Source organism: Atta colombica, unplaced genomic scaffold (assembly GCF_001594045.1).
Source record: "Atta colombica isolate Treedump-2 unplaced genomic scaffold, Acol1.0 scaffold53, whole genome shotgun sequence".
Classification (NCBI taxonomy): domain Eukaryota; kingdom Metazoa; phylum Arthropoda; class Insecta; order Hymenoptera; family Formicidae; genus Atta; species Atta colombica.
Window position 1 is genome coordinate 515,906 of NW_017259543.1, and position 22,690 is coordinate 538,595.

Sequence of the window (22,690 nt, forward strand, 5' to 3'; positions counted from 1 at the left end):
GGGGGGGGGCAGAATGAGTTAGTTGTGACAGAGAGAGGGGGGAGAAAGGGTGGGAGCACGAGGGGAGGGAGGGGTTTGCTAAAGGTAGAACTGGTCGTGAACAGAGCGGTTGCCAAGCAACCGATATTGTTCCCATTGTTGCGGGCGTAGCGTAAATATTTGAGGCGAACTCAGAGGTCACAAAACTCATACCTGCTCTGCCTCCGCATCTGCCATGATCTCTTTCTCTCTCTCTCTCTCTCTCTCTCTCTCTCTCTCTCTCTCTTTCTCTGTCTTTCTTCTTTGATGTTTTCTTCTTTCTCATTTTCTCGAAAGTTACCAAGCTACACCTCGTAAGTCCTCTCGAAAAGCACCTAATGATGCTCTCCGTAGATTGCATATCGGAGAAGTATACCATACGTCGTCCCCTTCGTTTAAAATCCTACTCGTCATTGTCATCCCTGCACTTGTTTTTCCCTCCGCTCGATATGTTCGTGCCGAATTAGCCGAAATTTGTCCGTCGGAATGAAAGAAAGGGGATGCTGAGGAGAAGAGCGATTACTCATCTGCGTTGCACTCGCGATGCAACAGAATATCTGCATGCCACGTTTCCTTCTTCATTGTGAGTTGAAAATGAGAAAAATATTATCTTTACTCAAAAGAAAATCGTATTATTCACATTATTAAAGATAAAAGGCTCTATTTTTAATCAAAAAAGAAAATTTGCATAATTCTTACAATTAGTTGCATTGCAGTACGCTCTTTTTATACGAACTTAATATCGTGTGCTTTGTTGAGTTCTGTTCATTTTACTAATTTCTAACTTTTATCCGAATGTCCGTTTATATATGAAATAATAGCAGGAGGAACAGGAAGAAAATTTCGCGTCTCAAAGGTTTAAGGAAAGTAAAGCCCGAACTTTGATTCGCTGTTTTACCAATAAAAATCGATATAAATTTTTGTACAGTGATATCGTTTTAATTAGATGTCTAAATTTAATTCCAACATTTAAATCGCTAAAATAGATGATATTAGGATCTTCTTAACCATTTCGATCATAAAGCAAAAAAAAAGATTTCTAAATATTTCTAAGAAAAAAAGTCGAAATAGAAAGCAGAAGAAATGTCACTTGTGACGTTCTCTTCAATCTTTATATTTAGATTTATTACGGTTATAAAGAGATTTGATTGATGACAGAATATCTTTAAATTTCTGTCAAATATGTCTCATCTTTTTATTAATCTTTTTATTAATATAAAAAAAAATAAAATAAATGGTTTATTGGCTAGAAATAAAATTTTGTTTTGCTGTATTTAAGTAAATATTTATTTTAGTGAAATAGACACGACGTTCTACAAATAACTTTTCAAGTTTCTCCTTCTCAGTACGATTCGCTTTAGGAATCTACGCGCAAACGTTTCCTGAATGGACGTCGCGCATGTTTCGGGATCGTCACCGCGATGAGCGTACAAGGGCGAGCGTTTGTTTACCGGCGTTTATTTCTACGTCCCGCGAGGGCGTGTGAACGTACGTACGTCGTTGACCAACTCTGCTGACCCCGCGGCCACGGGGGTCAACCCTTCCGCGATTGTGACAGATTACGAACGGGTCGTCAGCTTTCAAAGTAACGAGAGAAAGAGCTAGATGGAGAAAGAGAAAGGGGAAAGGGGGTATTGATTTCTTTACAATTTATCAGGATGTTATAAAATTGTTGACGTCCCATATTTTAGTCCGAAGCATTCGCGAATTATTAAAATTTTTCAGAATTAAATTTAATAATTTAAAACTTATATTCACTGAATTTAATAATAAAAAACATATGCGCGCGGCAACGGAGATAATTTATTTCATTAGATTTTACAGATTTATATGATGCAGTTTCGGATAATAATTCATTGATCCACCTCTTAAAATTTATGGATATGTTTTAATATCATCAATGTTCGTGATTTTTTTTTTTAAATAAATTCAGTTACAAATTGAATAATAAACGATTTAGATTTAATATCTTATATAAAATAATTTTTGATGTACATATAAATTGAACGTATAACATACATATAAATTTATGTAAATTGAAGAACTAATGAAAAAGAAAAATTTGTAGGAAAATCAGGCTAAATAAAAATTCTCGCTAATTGAAATATGTTTAATCTCGATTAAAAAAACAAACCTGACTGCATTTCCAACTCAATTAAACTTTCTCGAAAAATAATTTATCATTTAATGCAATTTTCGATTTATTCCCATATAAAAATTTCAATCAATAATAATATCAGTAATAATAATCGCAATCAACGTTAATTAATACCATAATATCATAATATAAAACATCATAAAATTTCTGCATTACATATTTTTCAATATCTTCTTAATAAAATTTGTGAAACTCATCCATAAAGAAATTAATTCAATGATCATTTATTTTCATTCGTATATAATTAATATATTCCTCTAAAATCCGTTTTATTATCATTTCTCATCTATTATGATGATATCAATAAACATGATATCAATAAATAATACATTTACAGTTGTCACGCTTCCTCTTTTTTCTTTCGACACAAAAGTAGATTTCCCTGATTTCCTTCGTGGCGCCACGTGACCGCTTTATCTCTGTACGTCGCGACGTCCTCGCGAGGACTTGAAATTAGGAATGGTCAGTTACACAGGAAATCGAGTCCATCCCCTTCTCGCGTTATCCCGACAGTTTCACGCGTGATGACGTCCGCCTCTGGGACACGCTATTGACGCAGAACGTCGGGACGTCTCGTGAACGCTCGGTCCATCCCCATGCTCAATCCTCTGTTCCACCTGGTGTTCTCCCTTATCCCTTGATGTTCTCGTCGCTTCAAAGCGCATCTATGCGCCGTGTATTATCGATTTATTACCAGAATTATCGAACAAAAAATCAAGGGCTGACGAAAATAAAGAATTTCCTTTTGAAATTTTACTGGAGAATCAGAAATTTTCGCATAGGGATTTTGTTTTAAAAAATAATTTCCGATTTAACACACACACACACACACACACACACACACACACACACACACACACACACACACACATACACACAAAACATTATATTAGAAATATTAATATTAATAAGAACGTTATTCATTCTTGAATATTATAATCATTTAATAATATGATTTGACGATTAGATATTATAATAATAAGTTACATGAATTTGAAGTTACGGACGCTGTTGTTACGGACTACAAAAAAAATTCTTGTAAAATTACGACAATTATAGTGAATAATTTTGAGTATTGTTAAAGGTACTTACCCATGTAACTAAAGCTACAACTCACAAATAAAATTATCTCTCTTCACAGTAATTAAATACTTTGCAAAAAATTTACAATTAAAGTTAAGTTTATAAAAGTATTAATAATAATACGTATCAATAATTCGTCAATAAAATATGTATAATTTTTTTAAGCTGTGTTATCGATATGTACGAACATAAAATGCAAATATAATGTATGTAATATTATCATTATGTTATATGATATTACAAAAAATTTACATAGGAAACGTAAAATATACTATTATTATTGTAATTTTCCATCTAATATAAAAATATATTTAATTGTAAAAACGCACACTTTTATATATTTTCATCATAAATCACATATTTTTTTCATGTATGTTATTTATATAATTTTACAGACTTTTTTACAATGTGACGTCAGTCTTCCCAGATCAAAGAATCTCTATATATTCTAAGATTTCCTATATTTAATCTCGCCTTTCGAAATACTTTCGTGATATTCTTAAATTCTTCAGTCTCTTTTGAAACTTGAAACAATAATATTCTTTAACAGCAAGTACCAGTAAATAAAAACTTCAAGTTACAATAGAATTGCTAACGCGATAAAATACCGGCATCAAATATGAAAATATCTGTAGAAAAAAAGCCGTTACAGCCATCTATGTATTTTTACATGACAAGCCATACTTGGACAGTGATGTTTAAAAATAATTTCACCCATCAACGGAGAGAATGGTAGTAGGGCTTTAAAATAAAATAAAGCTGAGAAGTAGTACAAATCAACAGATCACATTCAAAAGCGCGAGACTTTATTGACGGTTCAGTCGCGCATGTAGCAGCATATTTTCGATCGCTCGTGATGGATATACATATTTTCACGAAAAATAGAAGTCGCTCGCTCTCATGAGAGCTCCTGTGAATTTCTTGGAGTTGCGGATCCAGGTACCGCGAAATGTTTCGAGTCTCAGTTCGATTCTGCGTATTTTCGAAAATCGGCATACTGCGATGCTTCTTCTTTTGGCCTCGTTTCCTTTAAAATTGATGCGATTTCGACATCGTTCCATCTAACAATGGCCATGTTGTGAAACTTTCGCAATATGGCACAGCACAGCACTGCACAGCAGCGCAGCGCGGTCGAACCGAGCCGAGCCGAGCCGGGCCGAGTCGGCGATCTCAGGATGATTTTGCAACTATCGCACAGACCCGTTCATTCTACTTGCATTCTACTTTACCGGTCGTCCTGAACTGCACACACTTTCACATTTGAGAAAAAGCATCGGCTACGACAGTTAACCTCGCGATCGGAAAGCGTCCGATCAATGAACGCTTTAAAAAAAGTTCATCCCTCGCGACTGACTGTCTGCTCGTTAAAGCAATTACTAGTTTCTTTTAGCAAAAAACTGAATCGACTCGCACATCCGATTATATGATAAATATAAAATGAGTTTTATATTGCAACCTTGACTAAATCTTTCTTCTTGACATTACGATGAGAATGTATCTATAAATAAAAATATACGTAGAAAGAAAATATACCGAATATATATTTTGGTTCTGCTGGCGGAATCGAGGTAACTGAATTGTTGTATTGTATTTCTCTCGACAAAATACACTGAGAGAAAGGTTTTTGATGACTATATTACATGTTACTATAATTATAGTTATTATTGCTGTATATTCTATCAACAAATCTATACGTGATACTGAAAACTATAAATTATACTAGTTGTACTACTTTTATGTGGTGCAACTAGTATAATTTGTAGTTTTCCCAGAAGTGATTATAAATTATAGTTAAGTTATAAATAATTCCAATCATATACAATATAAAGAGAATTGTTCCAAAATGACTATAAATTATTATTAAATTTTAGTACTTCATTTTCATAGTAATTAATTATATGGTAATAATTAATTTATATTTTATTAATTATAATTATTTTAAATGCCAAGTATAAATATTTGTTGACAGAATTATATATAATTATTATAAATAATATGTACGAATAATAACTATAATTATGATAACATGTAATTATAGTCACAAATATCAAACACTTTTCTCTCAGTCTAAATTTTATAAAATTATTTAAAACCCTTTGATTAAAATTAGATGCGCACTTAAAGCCAAAGTTGATGAAACGACCGACGACTCTTGGATTTCACGACAATTTCGCTGCGATTCGACAGCAAGATCGATATTCTTCCCGAGTTTGATGTCACGCGACACATCTTGGGAGATATTTTTCATTCAGAATTTCAAATCCTTGCACAAGAGAGACGGCCGAAGGATAATGCGGCCGGCATGTCCGCTTTTATATACCTCCACCTACGGAGGTCGCTTGGTCGGCGGCAAATGTGGGTCAGCCCTCGTTCTCCTTGGGAGCCTCGTACGTCATGAATAAATAGACATTTCGTGCGCCACTCTCGGCGATCCGCACTTTTGAACGTAAAACGCAATATGAGAAAAATCGACGAAAGCGACACAATGAAAAAGAAGAGGATCGTGAAGGCAGAAACGAGAGAAATCTACATTACGGGGCTCCTCAAATTGCTCGCATTTGCATCGCTCGGTGATCTATAATTTTGAAACAATTAGGGAAATGTCGAACTATAATACAATGCTCAAAACTCGCGAAAACGCGTACAGATTAAAAAAATAGACATTTGTGAAATAATAACTCAAAAACTAATAGGTTAGAAATAGATTTTTTTCAAAAAGTATCTTCATGAAAAGAAGGATATTTTAATAATTATGTAGTAGAAATAAGAACAGCCATTTATTTTTATTTAAGGATCGATATAATTTGTTTACAGCCATTTGGAATCTTTTTACTTATTATATAACAGAAATCTCTCTCTCTCTCTCTCTCTCTCTCTCTCTCTCTCTCTCTCTTTGTGGGAAATTATTATTAAATTTCTTTAAATTAATAATTTAAATGAATAAAGAACATACAGGGAAATCTTTTTAAATTTAAAGATGAGTGTTTCGTTGATTACCTATATTACCTATATAGAAAAAAAGAGAGAAAAAAATAATTTATTAACGAATTAAAAGTCATTTTTGATGCTAATTATACATACATTTATAATTGTTTTAATCATACTAATTACATTATAGTCACTATGATATGCATTTATGCAACTATATCGTAAAAGTAATTATTTCTTTATCTCTTTTTTTACATATTTTGTAGTTATTACCATAAATATTAAATAAATGCTAAAAAATAGTTATATTTACTACAATTGCGATTATATTTGTTTCATAAAAATGTTTATTTGATTTACCGTTCATATTTTAATATTTTATTACATTAATAAATAAAATTGTTAAAATAATCATAATCTATAGTGTAATTTTGTTAAAATCATAATCTACAGTTTAATTTTGTCATAGTTGGCAGAACTATGAAATATAAAGTTATTATTATTAACATTATAACAGTATATATAACAGTTAATAATTATGAAAATATTTTTAACTGTAATTATTTTATTAGGCAATAATCACAAATGTCAAATATCTCTCTCTTACTATCAGTGTGTTTTCATGACGAATGAAAGCATTAGGACTATTAGGCAGGCTATTAAGCCTTCATCCCTTCACCACCCATCACGACGTCACAACGATGCAAGCGTGACGTCTATTCATTCGCGTAGCGTGCAACTGTGTCACGTTCGTATTATTTGCATGTGCGGCAGTTATGACGAGACGATGTTATTTTCAGCCGAGAATTTTTAGATTTCAGATTAATGTCAGATGCGCCTACTTGACTTTAAATATCATATGTTTAACGAGTGGCCTAAGGTTTTTACTATGTTTCAATATTAAATTAAAACTATAAAGTCTAAAATAATATTATTCGAAGTCGAATATCTTATAAAGATCGAACTTTTTTTCAACAAAACTTACAATTTAATTTTTTTCTAATTATAAGTGAGCCTTAATTAATTTAAGGTAAATTGATCGGTTGTCTTAAATCTAAATTAGAAATTGTCTATTAAATTTTACTATATAAACTATACATAATTACAATACATAATTTATTAGAACTGTAATAAATTATTAATGGATTATATAATAGATAAATATGACCATTATTCTTTTCATCGAATAATTAATCTTGATATCCAATAATTTAAAAGTGTCATATGTTCAGAGAAAAAAATATGACAGTGACTATCATAAAGATGACTATGTAAGGAAATTATACAAGTTTTATATGTAGAATTAATGTACATATATAATATATATAATTGAATAAATTATTTTATAATTGTTGTGTTCATTATTTATTTATTATTATCGTTTTTAAAAATCTTTTTCAATTTGAGATACATACATTAAAAGCGAGCCAAAATTTTCGAAATACACCATTAGATGCGCATGCTTCAGCGCTCAGCATAGATCTTTTATTAGATACCGCTAATACGACACTCAGATGTAAAAAGTAAAATTATTAATTATTATTATTTCTTTAGTTTTAAAAGTGATTTTATTGTGGATGATGTTGCTTTATCAAAATGAGAAAACACAATATAATATAGATAACTTTCAAATTTTTTAAAATGTTTTTTATTTCATGCCTCAATCTCTTTTTTTACTCATTCAAAACTTTCACATTTTTTTTCGTATTCTCTAAAATTTTTGTGACATCATGGTTGAAAAATTCTAATTTATTCATCTACATTAATTCTACGTATATAAAACTTGTATAATTGTCAACTTTTATAGTTGTCAATACTATGTTTTTTCTGAGTGTAATTATTTTGAGCAGAATTTAAATAAGAATTTATTCAATATTACAGTTTTTCGTCTTTTTATATTGCGATTATCCAGGTAACTCAAGCAACGGTCCGCGAGGATGAGAACAAGACGGACAGTAACAGAGGAGGCCGAAGAGGCTCGTCTGACCTCGCTATTACGGTCCCGTTAACCAGGAGTTTGTCTCGTTCCCTGCATCTATCTCGCTAGAATCCCGATATTTTCCTTTTCTCTTTAATGTTTAACCGTGTTGTTCAAATAACTTTGGATTCGGAAATTTGAGAATCGTTTTAGAGAGAGAGAGAGAGAGAGAGGGAGAGAGAGAGAGAGAGAGGGGGGGAGAGAGAGTGCGTGTGCGTGTGTGTGTGTGTGTGTGTGTGTGTGTGTGTGTGTGTGTGTGTGTTTAAAGAATTTTAAATATCAAAATTAAGACTCCTGAAGATTTCTTTCCTCCTTCATCCCTCAGATTGCAGAAGAATTATTCGGAATCTAAATAACTATAAACCAAAACTTGAAAACCATCATATCATGATTGCAGACGATCCAGAGATTCAAATCACTTTTCTTGTAGTATAGAATATGGAAAAAGTATAGAATATGGATTCTGGAATATGGAAAATTCTAAAATCTAAAGATTGTAAAATTAAAAGCTATAAAAAATTCTAATTGCTTTTTCCTTAGTCGGAGTATGATTTTTTTAAATTTAAGAAAATGAATTTTTTAAATTTTAAGAAAATGAATTTTTTTAACATGAGTGATTTGAAGTCTTGAAATTCTATCTACTACATACTTGAAAATTTAAAAATCTTGCATCTAAAGTTCTAGAATTTGACGTTCAAGAATTGACTCAAGGAATTTGAAATTCCTGGTTCGTAAAGTATTCTTACGAAATACGAGCCGAATAATCTGATGAGTCGAATAATCTAAAAACAAGTCTTAAAATTTCGTCCATACTTAAAAATTTTTAAGTTCCAAGGATTTGCAGAGAACAAAAATTTCTAATGTTTTTTTATTTCTACTATTCAATATGTTTCTTTTTTTAAATTATTTTTGAATAAAAAGATAAAATAAAAAATTCACTTTTAAAGTTCCGTTCATATATTCTAAAATTCTGAAATTCTAAGAAATCACAGCTAACAAAAATTTCTAATATTCTATTTTTACATTTCTTCTACTTAATATCTTTCTATTCGAATAGAAAAATAATAGAATTAAGGAATAAAAAAATATTAAATAAAAGAAATGTAAGATTCAATTTAAAATGTGAACAATCCGAGATTTTAAAATTCTTGATAAATTTTCTATTAAAAAAATTATAGAATCAAGGATCTATGGATGTTATATAATTAAGTACACATTATCTAACGTATCAAAATAATCTTTATTCTCATTTGTAAATAAAGATAAATATGAATCTTTGAATTCAAATCTTAGTGTTTAGAAATCACGAAATCTCGATTTCTCCGATAGAACATGCGAATTGGACAATGTCCAGACGCACGAGTTTAAACATTTTGAAATCCCGATTGGCCCCGAGAACCCTGAGAGAGAACGAGCGGACTCGCGAGGTAGGTTGTACTCTTGGACGAGAGTGTGTGAGTCGATTGTGCATCCCGTGACACACGTTATAATACCTCCTCGCCCGTTATCTTCCTGCACCTCCACCTCCCTGCCTACCCTTAACTACGGTGTCTCTCCACCATCCCTCTCTCGCGTGCGACCGATGTCGTCGATGCATTCCGCGCCTGCAGCCGTGGACCGCGAATTGAATGAGCGCGTCGGTGATCCTTGTATTGGACATGCAATCAGTGCGCGAGGATACCGTGTCGTTCGAGTACAAACGGTCTACAACGGTCGATCGATATTCGAAAATCCAGAAACAGAGTGATCTGAAAATCGAGAGGCGTTCGAGTGTTCTAGAATTCCGAAAAGGTCTCGGAGATTTAGGAATTCCATTGTAATATTTCCACATTCCAAGATTTCAAATATACCAAAGCACCTTGAATTGTGTTCCAAGGTTTAGGATTGTAGTTTTGAGACGATCTTAATTTGTATTATCTTAAGATGTGTTTACGGAATTCTACATCCAAGAGTTTAGAAATGCCAGAATCATACATTAAAAATTCCAAACTCTGTAATATTAAAATTCGAAGTTTTAAAAGTTCAAAAACTTAGAATTTTCTAAGAAATTTCTAAGAAATTTTGATTTAAAAAATCTCGATAGATTTGACAAAAGATATTACAATTTAAATTATAAGACTATAAAATTATACATTTAAAATCTTTAGAATTTATCTCTACTTTTAAGCAAATTTTTTAAATTTATTTTTAAATCCTAAAATTTTAATTAAAAAATAAAATCATAATTTCAATTTAAATTCAGTCCAAGTTCTCAAAATTCTTGACAATAAAATGATCACAAATCGTCTAAAACATAAACTGAAAAATTAGAAAAATTAAAAAGTTAAAAAATTTTACATTTAAAAGCCCGAATTCTAAAAGTGTCTTAAAAAAAATTAAAGTTTTCAATGCCAAAGTCGAGACTTTTGAGCTAAAAATGCCAAACGTAAAGGATTTTTCAGGTTGGAGGTTTCTAAAAGGTTGCTAGGAAAGTTCGCTCATGAACGGCACGCTAAAAAACGGCCTCTTAAATAATATTCAGCTGGCACTACGTCGCAACGATTGTTACGGCACTGAAACGCTATAACATTATGGAAGCAGAGAGAGCCCACTGTATGTATGCACGTGGGCTGCTATAGCACTACACTGCGGTGGGATCGATTCGGCCGGAGATGGGTGGAACTACCCCCTCCCCCCCGACCACCCACTTCCATTTACAAGCCTCAATATACACCCCCTCGACGTTCTCTATCCGTTCGTCCATCTCTTTCCTACCCCCGTGAAATATCCGCAGTTTGTCTCAAATAGTCTCGTAATCTCGTTCTTTCTCTCTCTCTTCCTCTTTCCTTTTTTCCTCTCGTCAACCCTCCCCCGTGTTACCCTTCTCCCTCAACATCGCTGCTTGTCGTGTTGCTTTCTTGTTAGCGAGGTAGAAAAGCAGATTTCTCGTCACCCTTACCCATGGAATTTCTGATTTACTCTCTACCTACCGGCAGAATTTCTGACTGTCGAAGATGCTTATTACGCGATCTCAATTTTTACCGTTCCTGGAGATTTGTTTAACGCTCGATACGTGCCCGAGTGGAGAACGTCGATTCCTGCTTGCAATAAACGTGCGCGATGTTCAATATCGATGAGACGATTTCTGTGTGTTATATTCCGTATTTATTCCGTATTACTAAATCATTATATTCTTGTATTAAGGAAAATCAAAGTAGTGAGTAAAAATGGAATAAAATAAAAAAATGCATTAATTAATTAATTAATCCCTTGAGAACAGGAGCTTCCTAACAAAGGAACTTAGAGAAAACCTCGTTTTGTTAGGATTTATGGGATCACTGAATTTGATCTTTAACCTTCTAAAATTCAAATTTCAGAAAAATAATCTAATTATTGTGAAATTCGGTTTCAACGGTTTCTTGGCAACACTGAATTTGAACGCAATCCAGAAACGTTTAATTTTAAAACAGTAATTTTTAATAATAGAGCTCAGGTTTCAGAGTCATAATCATAAGAAAATCAATACTGATTATATTTGTATGTGTATAGCAGTGATGAGCTTCAAATATAATAAAATTGGAAATTTAATGTTTTATTTCGCATTAAAAATTCTCTAAAACAGAGTTTTAAAACGATCAGATATTATTTAAAAAAATTCTGTCCGCTCCATATTGAATTCATCGTTTTGAATTTTTTATTTTTCCTCTCAACTCGAATAAAGCATTATCGATTTACCCTACAGGCTATTTCATAAAAATTGAACGAACAGCTTACAAAATGGAAAAGGGTGACTCTAAATGGGGTCATACGTCCACAACGGATTATTAGATAAAGTCGAAGAAAGTATGAATTGAGCATGGAAACTTAATGAGACCACGTGCTTTTCCGACGGGTATGTCAAGCGTTTCAATTCAGCTACGGAGCGTTCTTAGGGGTGAATCTACGCGGTTAGGAAGGGTGAATACACTATGTAAGATATAGAATTCTTCCTATATGATTCCGCGTACGTCAATGCGGAAGTGCATAGTCGCAATCGACCGTCAGTTCAGCTCAATAATTTCCCAATCGATACGCGTCAATAATTAAGATAAAGTTCCTACACCTTCTTCGGCAGCCAAGATCCATTCCTAATTGCTCCGTAGCGTTATCGTGATATCTCCTTGTAACTTACTCTCAAATTAAAATTTCAGTCAAGGAAACTCCACTTGAAGTTTAACGAAGAAAAATTGCTCTGCGAGATGGCTATAAAAGTATGTTTAAAATCGAATTGTAGAAAAGATTCTGAGAAATCTTTGCTTTCGTAAACTTTTAGAGGAATTAGATTTTTTAACTTAAAGAGTTAGAATCTTTTTTTAGAAATTTCGTTTAATTTCACGATCTTATTTACAAAATTTCTTAGACTTTCACACAATACATTTCCTGAAGACGTTCTGGAAACATTCTTAGGATGATAGAACATCCTGGTCGTTTTTAGTTCTTCGAAGGTACTAGTTGTAGTATCTTCGAATATATAGTTCTAAGGTAGTTATACATAATTCAAAATTCATTTAAACCCTACTGTACTGTTTGAATCTATTTGAAAATGAACTAAAATGTAGTTAATTTTCTTATTTCATTTATAAAAACTTCTTCTGATATTTAATGACTTCGTTAATAAGATCTTTTTTCTGCGAAATTTATTTTTATATTTTGTATCTTCCAGACCTTTTTGATATAATTATATAATAAATTTAAGTAAAATAACAAAGCTAAGCCTACAATTTCTTTTTCTTATGAAAAGCTCGGCTCTGAATAAACCTAAAGTTACAAGAATATCGTGGATACCTGAAGAAAGCCGCACTCGCAGATTTACGTAAATTTAGTACGCATGAATCTCTATTACGTAGCTCCGGCGTCGATTCTCGCACATTACTTCGCATTCATCGGTATTGTGGCACTGTTTAGAAAACACTGGCCACGTGCAGCGATGATATTAAGGCTGCCTCGTAATGCTCGCCCTTTTCACTGGGCTTTCAGAAAATGTGGTGGACAAGGATGGAGGGGGATTATACGAAGGCGACGGAGTTTGATCGGAGCTTGATACGGATTTTCGTGGGAAAGAGAGAAGCGTTCAACTACGGACTCCGTCTCGCCGGTTTCTACAAAGCTGAGAAAAAAAGAGCGGCAACAGAGGGAGGGAAAGTGGGCGGCAGGGAGGAGGTGGTGTCCCTGCTTGCTCGTACATGGGGGAAGGAGATAAAAATATTCCAAGTGAGAGCGAGTGAGACAGACAGACAGAGAGAGAGAGAGAGGGGAAGGGGGAGAGGAAAGAGAGAGAGCCTAGATCAAAGCGGTTTTACGACACTGGCAGACGGTACGATATTACTCCACAGCACTTTCTACGTATCGGGAAAGCTCCTGAGCTTCCTCCTTCCTCTTGCCTTCCCGTCCCTTCTAATTATGTTTCGCTCCTCTTCACTCACCCTTAATATATTATCTTTTCATATGTGACGCTTGTGCGCTCTGATCTTTTTTTCCGGAATCTGTGAATTTTTAAATTTGCATGTCTGAACTTTTGAGATTCTCTAAAAAGCAGTTCCTCTTTCAGGAATGTTTCCTTTGTGATAAGTTGGCTGACGTGCGCGAAAAGTAATTTACTCAGAGTTTTTCTTAGAAAAAAGGAAACATGGATATATATATTATGGCTGATCTGAAAAAGTTTTGCAAACAGAACTATGGAGATAAAGTTGTATGTAATAATTATATAACTATAAATATATAAAAGAATTTTTATAAAAATTCTAACTCTTCTAAAAGGCTCATCATGTACATTCACTAAATCCGTTTCTATGTTATATTTCACATGTTCAATTAGCTTTTCGGAACACGTTGTCATTTAGAGATCATCATCTTTTTTTCATTATTGTTTCTAATTAAATTGATTTATAAAATCTTGCTATATGGGAACGTTGGAATCTTTTCTTACGCACAAAACCACAATTTCTTTTTATTTAATTGTGAATCCACGTTTGCATTCCTCCATTTTTTTTTTCTGTTACTATTATTAAATAAACGAGAACATCAATAGTGATTTCTCGTCGACTATCGGCAGTTTCTACTGGCACGCCACAAGTATACGGCAACGGGATTATCTCGCCGTGGGATTCTGTTTTGTGGCCGATCACATGAGTTCTCAGGATCGGGTAGATTTTTACCGGGACACCCTGTAGAGCCGAGTAAACGGTTCGACGAGGACATATGCGCGGCGTGCCAGCCAGTCGGTGTGCCCGACGAATGAGAGTAGCGAGCAGCCGGCGATATGTGGACCTCACCAACGAATGCACGCACATACGGACGCACAATGAACACGCATACGCATGACACACATGGACAAGCGAGACGGTGTGGATCGCTCCGGAATAATAAGAGCGAGAGAATGGGAGCATAATACGGAGCCACCTCCGCTCACAGAGGCCTCCCTGGAAGCTGCGGAATGCACCACCCTCCCCGTCTTCAGAATCCCTTCGTCCGGGACTGTTGCCTTCCCGTCCCTTTACTTACTTCCCCTTCTTCTCCTCTTCCTCTTCCTCCTCATGCGGACGATTTTGGGAACACAAGATTTGGGAACACGTAAACACGTTGATATATCATTAGATGATGGTCAAACTTGGCTGTGGTTAGTTGGACAAGTTTGGAAGAAGGTTTCCAGTTTCAAATCCTATCGAAAATGAAAGGTTTGCGTTATGTCTGAAGCAAATATATGACGAAGAATATTTCCTCAATTAATATTTCATGGAACTTTAATTTTTAAGTAGGAATAGGTGAGGTGCTCAGAACACACTAAATAATTTTATTTTTACAGTTATATTTTTTAAATGTATTAACTTAAATTTTACATTATTTATCCTTACGAGATAAAGGAATGTAAAAATGATGAATTTTAAGACTTCTAAGCAATACTTTTCATTTATTTTCCTTTTTTAGATGATTTTTTTATTGAGTCTAAAAACAGTCCGATATCGGTTTATCGTATTGAGATGTATACAACTCTTGTTGATCTTAACTATCTAATGTCAGCTTAAACTCTAACACTTCATGCTACAGGAATAAAGGGACGCTTCGAGTATTAGAAAACTTTGAGGAAAACTTAAAAGATTTTTATGATAACTAAAAGATTAAACAATAAATGTTTATATTAAATCGCAAATAACATAATAATTTTACAACATATATATCAATTTTACTAAATTAAATATTTATATATATTTTACTATTTTAAATAAATTATGATAAAATAATTCTTGTTGCCGAAAAATTTGATGTTTACGAAACTTCTAGTAGTGTTTCACTATTAATAATAGATTAATAAATATACATTAATTAATTAATATACATTGATTAATGTATTATTAATAATATAATGTGTTGCCTTACTACTACACTAAGTAATTAACAAACATTTTGATATAATTAATTTAATAAACATTACTATTTGGCAATAGGCTAATACAGATTAAAATATTCGCGTTGCGAACCCTCATTGTACTATCTATGACAATCGCGTCATTGCTATTAAAGCGATTCAAAGCCGACTCAATTTCTATTGTAGTGAACGGATGGACGATGAGAAAAATTGAAAGAGGAATAGAGGAAAATTTTTGCGAACGGCCGTGCGAGATTGATGATGCGATGCCCCAAAGCGACGAGATCGCGATCGCGCGCGATTCAATCTCGCGTGCCTAATTGTCTTTAAATAGAAAGCAATTAATAAAGCTCGGCCAAGAGAACGCTCCAAGATGGCGAGATAGGCAAACAGAGGCTTTCCATCGCGATACTGTCCATTCTGTCAATTCAATTAGATGGAGAGAGTATCGGATTACTGACGACTAGTCGTCACGTTTTCAAGTATTTATCTTTCGATAGCTCTCGAAAACGCCAACAGGATAGCTCTTTTGCATTTCATGATTTTTTCATGTTTTGAATTTCTGTAAGTCGTTAATAACAGATCAGAAGTCAAGAGTGAATAAATAAGTAATGTAGCGTAAGATAATAATAAGTCAGTAATCGGTGATTACGTGGAGATGTCAAATTTCATTTGTTATGATTTATAACTTAGATTACGTTGTGACCGACTAGAGTCTTAGAAAATTAAAGATTCGTCATAGAAAAGTACAATCTAATTGGTTGATGAAAATGGCAATTATAATAAGAAAACAAAATGATTTAGACAGTATACCTATTGGGAAAAAACAAATTGACGGCGATTAATCTAACCAATTCAAAGACGCATCTGTGGTTTTTTTCTCTAGGACTCTACGACTAATCGAAAAGCAATATATCTGCTATCGAGAAAACTAATATAGAGAATTGACTAATATAATCTAAAAATTGAACAATCTAATACGATTCTAGATGTAATTTTAAATGCAAGTTTAGATTCGTGACTTATAATTCTGACTTACCAGTGATATCCCAAACAACATGCGTTGTCTAAAAGCTTCTTTGCGATGTCTTTTAGATAGAGTTCCAAAAGACGTCTTTAACAACTTATTGTAGAAAGCCCATTATTGTCGCGGGAATTCGTGCCCATTCGGGTTGTTTAGCTCGCTCTCGAGAAAGCTTCTCAGAAAAGGAAAAGTCAAGAAGAAGACGATACGGTTTATTTGTTCTTTTATTTTGTTGCTGTCGCAATCTTCGTTATTATCGTATCGCCCTTTTCTCTCAAATAGTAATCAGAAGTCGGGTAAAAAAAATTTTCATTACTAAACTCTATTAGTACAATTTAAGGATGGCAATTTGGCTTTCTGGGAACTGTCAGAAGTAGAGCAAACATGAGTTAAGTCTGAAGTTTAAATAGGAACATAGATCGAATTAGGGTATCGTTGAATAGGTCTTTTAAAAACAAACTTTTGCTTAAACTTTTTCCGATATTATCTTATGGTTTCCGAGGAAAATAATGAAATCACAGATTATAAATTATCCACTTGTCTGTTGATATCAAAATATTGGGGATTTAAATTAAAATTTTTAAGACCAAACTCTATGTGGTAAATCGGATTATGGTATTTGTATTTTCAGAGGAACAGTGGGGACAACTGTACTACTAAATGTACTCACGCGAACGCCAATCGATAATCATACAAATTCTCTGCATTCATTACATTGTAAAATTTGTCGCTTCCGAAAGTATCGGAATAAATCTTCAAGCTTAAAAGGTCTGAAGAAGGCGAAAGATTCGGTTCGCCTTTTAATTCCGCAACTATCATTCCATTTTCACTTAAATTGAATATCGCTCGCACCGGACGATTGAATTCGGACTCGGATAACCTAGCTCTACGTGTATCGTAAAACGATTTCGTACTTCGACAGTTCAATAGTCGTATAAAAACTTCCCGTTAGTTGTTACAGAAAAGATCAATTATTTTTATAAGGTTTCTCAAGATCCCATCCTCCGTTGCTGAGATAAGTCCAAGATGAGTCCGGTCCACATCGTCTCATGCTTGGAAAAAAAAGTGTTCTCTTGCAGATTTGCGCTCGGACAAATTCGAATTCGCCGGGGTTAAATCGGGGTAAATTCCAACATTAGGCGGTCACGCGCATTTAGCATCCAGAGTAACTTTGCACCAACCGGAGGCGGATCAATACTCGTGCGAACGCCGATCAATAATCCTGCGAAACCGGCGCGGTTCTCGTTATATCGGAAATCTCGGCGTCTCGGACGAGAAAAGGGACACCGACTTACGAATCGTGCCATGCTCTTCCTTAGAGGAGGAAGAGCTGTGGCTCTTCGGCCGCTAAAATTCCACAGGAAGACTCCGCTCGCCTTCTAGTTTCGCGGAGCGTAGCCGACAATTACGGAGCCCGCCGCGCGCAAGCGCTGCGCTCTCTCGTTCGTTGAACCGTCCATGAGAGATCGTTCGAATGTGTATGAGCGTGCACGCGTGCGCGCGCGTATGTGTACGGCTGTGCGTCGGATGGGGAAAGGAAAAATATAAATTAGAGAATAGGAGAGAGAGAGAGAGGGGGGGGGAGGAGAGGGGAAAAGGAGAGAAAGGCAGAAAATGAGTAGAAACAAACAACAATCGCTGGATGCTACCACGCCGATTCCGGTATCAATGCTCTACCCGGACTTCATATCCGCAACCCTGCATATTTTCGAAGTAACGGATAGTCAAATAGCAGTCTAGCCTATACAGATCTCCAAGGGACATTCTAAAGATATTTTGAGAGAATATTTTAAGAACGTTTCTAGAATGTCTCTCTAAAGTATGTTGTATGGGAAAAACTAAGCGTATCGACTTGTATTCAGGACGAAGCGTTATCTCTCATTTAGGTGCAAGTCGATCTCTGGCGAACGTCCGACGGAAAATACCCTCCGGTATTTTTTCTTTCTCTAAACATCGCGTCTATTGCGTCTTTCCTTTGGTACCGTCATTCGAGAAACTGGCTGTTTCTGAGTCGAGGAGCGCGGTCCTCCGGAGCAATTCAAACAACATGAATGTTGAAAAGACGTCATAAAGATATCTTTTAAATATACCCGTACTGCACAGATCGTTCCAGCGATATTGCGATACTATTGCAACATTTCAATATTATTGTAGTAGCACTGAACATGTTGCTGCAAACTTCTATGTATGGGATCCATACAACATAGATCATTCCAGCAATTTTGTAGTAACATTGCAATGTTCCAGCAATATTGCTGCATTGAAAATGTTACAGCAATATTGCTGCATGAATCTTTGCTGTATGGGATTTATGTAGCACAGATCGTTCCAGCAATATTGTAGTAATTCCAACTTTCCAGCAATATTACAATAACATTGAAGATGTAGCATATTGCTGCAACTTATACAGCACAGAATTTGCAGCAATATTGCAGCAACTTTTGTGCTATAGTATGACTTATGTATTGTATGGGATACATTTCCAAAAGATATTTAAAAAACATAAAAATATTTCTTGTCTTTTTATAGACGTGCGTGTTGCCTAAGAATCGATCGCGATCAGCAATCACGAAACGAGCTGACTATAGTCTTTTCATATAAGATTTTTCGATGGGGGGATAGGGCCGAAAAGACCGTGAACGATTTTGGAGTTGACCTTGATGAAACATTTATCGAAATAGTATCCCGGGATTCGGCGAATCTCCTTTGGCGAGATCGCGCAGCGGGCATCGACAAGAAATGGCATCGCTCGTTGTATACGCTTGCGTCATCGACAACAGTCTGTCTTGCTTACGTCAGTCGATTTTGTTATTATTGTGCATCATTATCACGCGTATTCCGTATGCATGTCACTTCGTCCTTCGTTTTTCCCATGCTCGCCTGTGCGACATCCACTCTCGTTCGCTTCCTCCCTAAATCTAGAATTTAAAAAATTGTAAAGTTTGAAGTAAACTCTAGTAAACTCTCAGTAAAATATTTGCGAAATATTTGTAAAATATTTACGGACCGACTGGGATTATATATTTTAATTTGTCATTTATATATTGTTTATATATTACTTTAGATTTTTCATTTTGGGATTACCTATTCGTATTCCATAAATTTTGAATTAAAAAATATATTTTATTTTAATTAAATTTAGTGCAAAAAAAAATGCAAATATTTATCTTATTCTAGAAAAATGGTGTAAATATTACGAAATAAGAAATTTATAAGAAATATACCCAAGCGGAACAACATGATATATCAACGTGATGTTAAAATGAATCATTAGTGATGGAAAAACGTCTTTCAGTAATTATTTTGAAATCATTTTGACGTCATTTTGACGCCATTTTATCATATAATATAACTTATGTATTATTGGGTATCCTTGACATATTATTTACATAATAAAACATTTTTGCAATTATTTACATAATTTATGCACGATTTATTTTCAAATTATTTTATTTCTGGATATAACCGCATGATATTTATATCTTTTTTTTTTATTTTGAATTATTTGATGAACGACTTTATTTAATTAAATATAGACAGATTCATATTTGTAATTGTAATCTCCTTAATTATATTATTTCGTTCTATTTGTTACTTAATTAATTGTAATGAGATCTAGGCTTACGAATAACAGTATTGCTGATGTTTTACTTTTGGAGGTGTGACTCTAATTTGAATAGAGTTTCATATTTATTATTTTATGTCCTGCATGTCAATAAAACTTATTATTATTGTTATCATTGCTTTCAGCGGTTCATCGTATCATTTTCTTTCACAATTAGTGGATTTTACATGATGCATGAGTTACATTCCGCAGCGATTTCTTCACGAATAAACTTTGCTCTTCCTCGTCGATGCGCCGCGTGCATCACTGACATAATTAGACTACGGCGAATGAATGCATCGTTGCAGAATTGTCAATTTGCATTGTACAGACTGCAGACGGGAAGAATTCAGACTTTATTCGATATTATATCGAAGAAATGAAGCTCCACGCATTCAATACGATTAAGATAATAGAGAAGAGAAAATAGGGTTGAAGATTATCACATGAGGACTTAAAGAATTAGTTTGAAATAAAGCGCCAAATTTTTCGTTCAATTTATTTCTGTGTTTTCTCGAGTGACCTTTGTTTAAGCGTTCGTTCGTCGTCTCGATTACATCACTTGTGTCTCATCCTCTAACACGGCAATCTTTTCTGTAACGAGACTCTCGAGCTTCAAGTATCTCATTATTAGGACAAGTCCGCGCGATTTGTTTTGTTTCGCCAAAATAGGAAAAAAAGAATCGCTCGTCGCCGCACTCGCCATTCGATGAAATTAAAAATACTACGAAGAGAGGCGGAAGACCAGCTCGTGTCGTCGATGACTAATCCGCTATACCGGGTGTGCGCTTTGAGAACCGCTGCGTTTCTCGGCGCGCGTTCCGTGTGCATCACTCCATTACGCATTCACCAACACACGTTCTCGGCGTGTCTTCCATCCGAGCCGGGTCCGAGCCGAGCCGAGAGGATCCGAGAGCGCGGCGTCGGCGTCGTCGCTCGGCGTCATCGACGACGCCGACGCCGCCTCCGCTTACTCTGCTCCGAGCTGTCGAACGCGCCGCAATCATCTCGTCGTTCTCCACATCTCGCCGCCAACACAGTCCCCCACCGTCCTCTCCCGACACGATTTTCGTCATCGCCATCGTCATCGTCATCGTCGCGTCTCTCATCATCGATACTCGTCATTCTCTGATAGGACGTCAGTTGCTTCCCTGACTCGTACGTTCTTCTTCGCGCAAATTGGGTTCCTCGGTTAGACAAGCTCTAACTTCGACCATCTCCTTCACGTTGGTTCACTTCAAGTTTTTCCTTCGCGCCCGATATTTCGTCGGCTTTTCGACGATTTGTCGATCCCTCTCGGGATTCCCAGACGTCTCTCGGGGAACTCCTGGCTGCGATCGGGTGAAAGTCTCCAGGGGTGAATCTCGTGCATTTTTCCCATGAGAGTGCCGGCGAGCCGGTAGACTTCCTCTTCTCTTCGATCGAACGTGTCCTTTGGATCGTTTCGCCTGTCGCGAATGTTGTGCCCGAGCCACTCGTCGTCCTCCTCGCACGAGGGCACGTCTGGTCCATTCACGATGGGACTGCACCATCGGCATCTCGCGGGCCCTCGCGAACGGGACGACGGTGGTAACCGAAGAAGTTGCGAGACAACTTAAGACGATCACCTCCCCCCCTCCCCCTCCCCCCCAAGAGAGACCGCGGGACTGCTCGAATCGCGAACCCCCGTCGCAGTTGAGGGGTACAAAGCTGAACCAAACTGGAGGAAGGATCGTGCGATTTCAAGGTAAAAGAGCTTCCTCCTCTTTACGATCCAGGAGGATCATCAGGTTTGGGAGATCCCCGAGAGTAACTCTCACAGTGCTTGTCCTCGACGTGAGCGGAGGTGTTCCCTGTCGCCTTCCCCCCTTTCGATCCCCCTTTTGCTGCCGTACCAGTCGGCTTTGAATCAATAATCTCCGGCCAAGATTATATGTAGGCTCCCCCGCGGTATCTATTCGAGAACGACAAGGAAAAAATGAATCGAACGGATTATGAGGTAACGGGGTAGGGACTCGCTAGGTTCCAGGAAATTGATTTTCCTTTCCGCATCGATGTCCTTTTCCTGTTCTCTCTTTCTCTTTCTCTCTTTCTCTCCTCTCTCGCTCGCTTTTATTCTCTTCTGGGTTTAGCAACGGTGCGCGCGATATCAGTGCGCGGATTATTGATTTCCTCTTCAGCTTGCTTATATTATTTTCGTGAAAAAGGTAGAGCTCAATGATCGTTGATTATAATACTGGTGAAATCATCTGCCTCGCCAGTGAGGGACGGCAAGAAGTCGTTCCCGCGGTGGACATAACGACCCAATTAATCCGTATTCTACGTTGGTTATTTCGGTATCTCTTCATTTTGTTCCATTGTTTCATTTTACTCTGATTTATATATAAACCTTCGTTTCAGTGTTTTTATTTCGCTTGGTTAGGACTTGAGTATTTATTTAATATTTGTATAATACTTTCCTAGTAGCGTTAATATATTTATTTATATATACATAGAGATATGTGTACAATATTATATAAAATATATATATATAATAT

The 22,690-nt window shown here is 35.4% G+C and overlaps 1 protein-coding gene and 1 pseudogene across 1 annotated transcript in view; one reads left to right on the forward strand and one right to left on the reverse strand.

Annotated features, from left to right (window-relative positions):
• The window catches only part of LOC108691860, a 46,765-nt gene that overhangs the window by 14,159 nt on the left and 9,916 nt on the right, over positions 1–22,690 (forward strand). The window lies entirely within an intron of this gene.
• Positions 19,382–21,286, reverse strand: LOC108691845 (annotated as a pseudogene).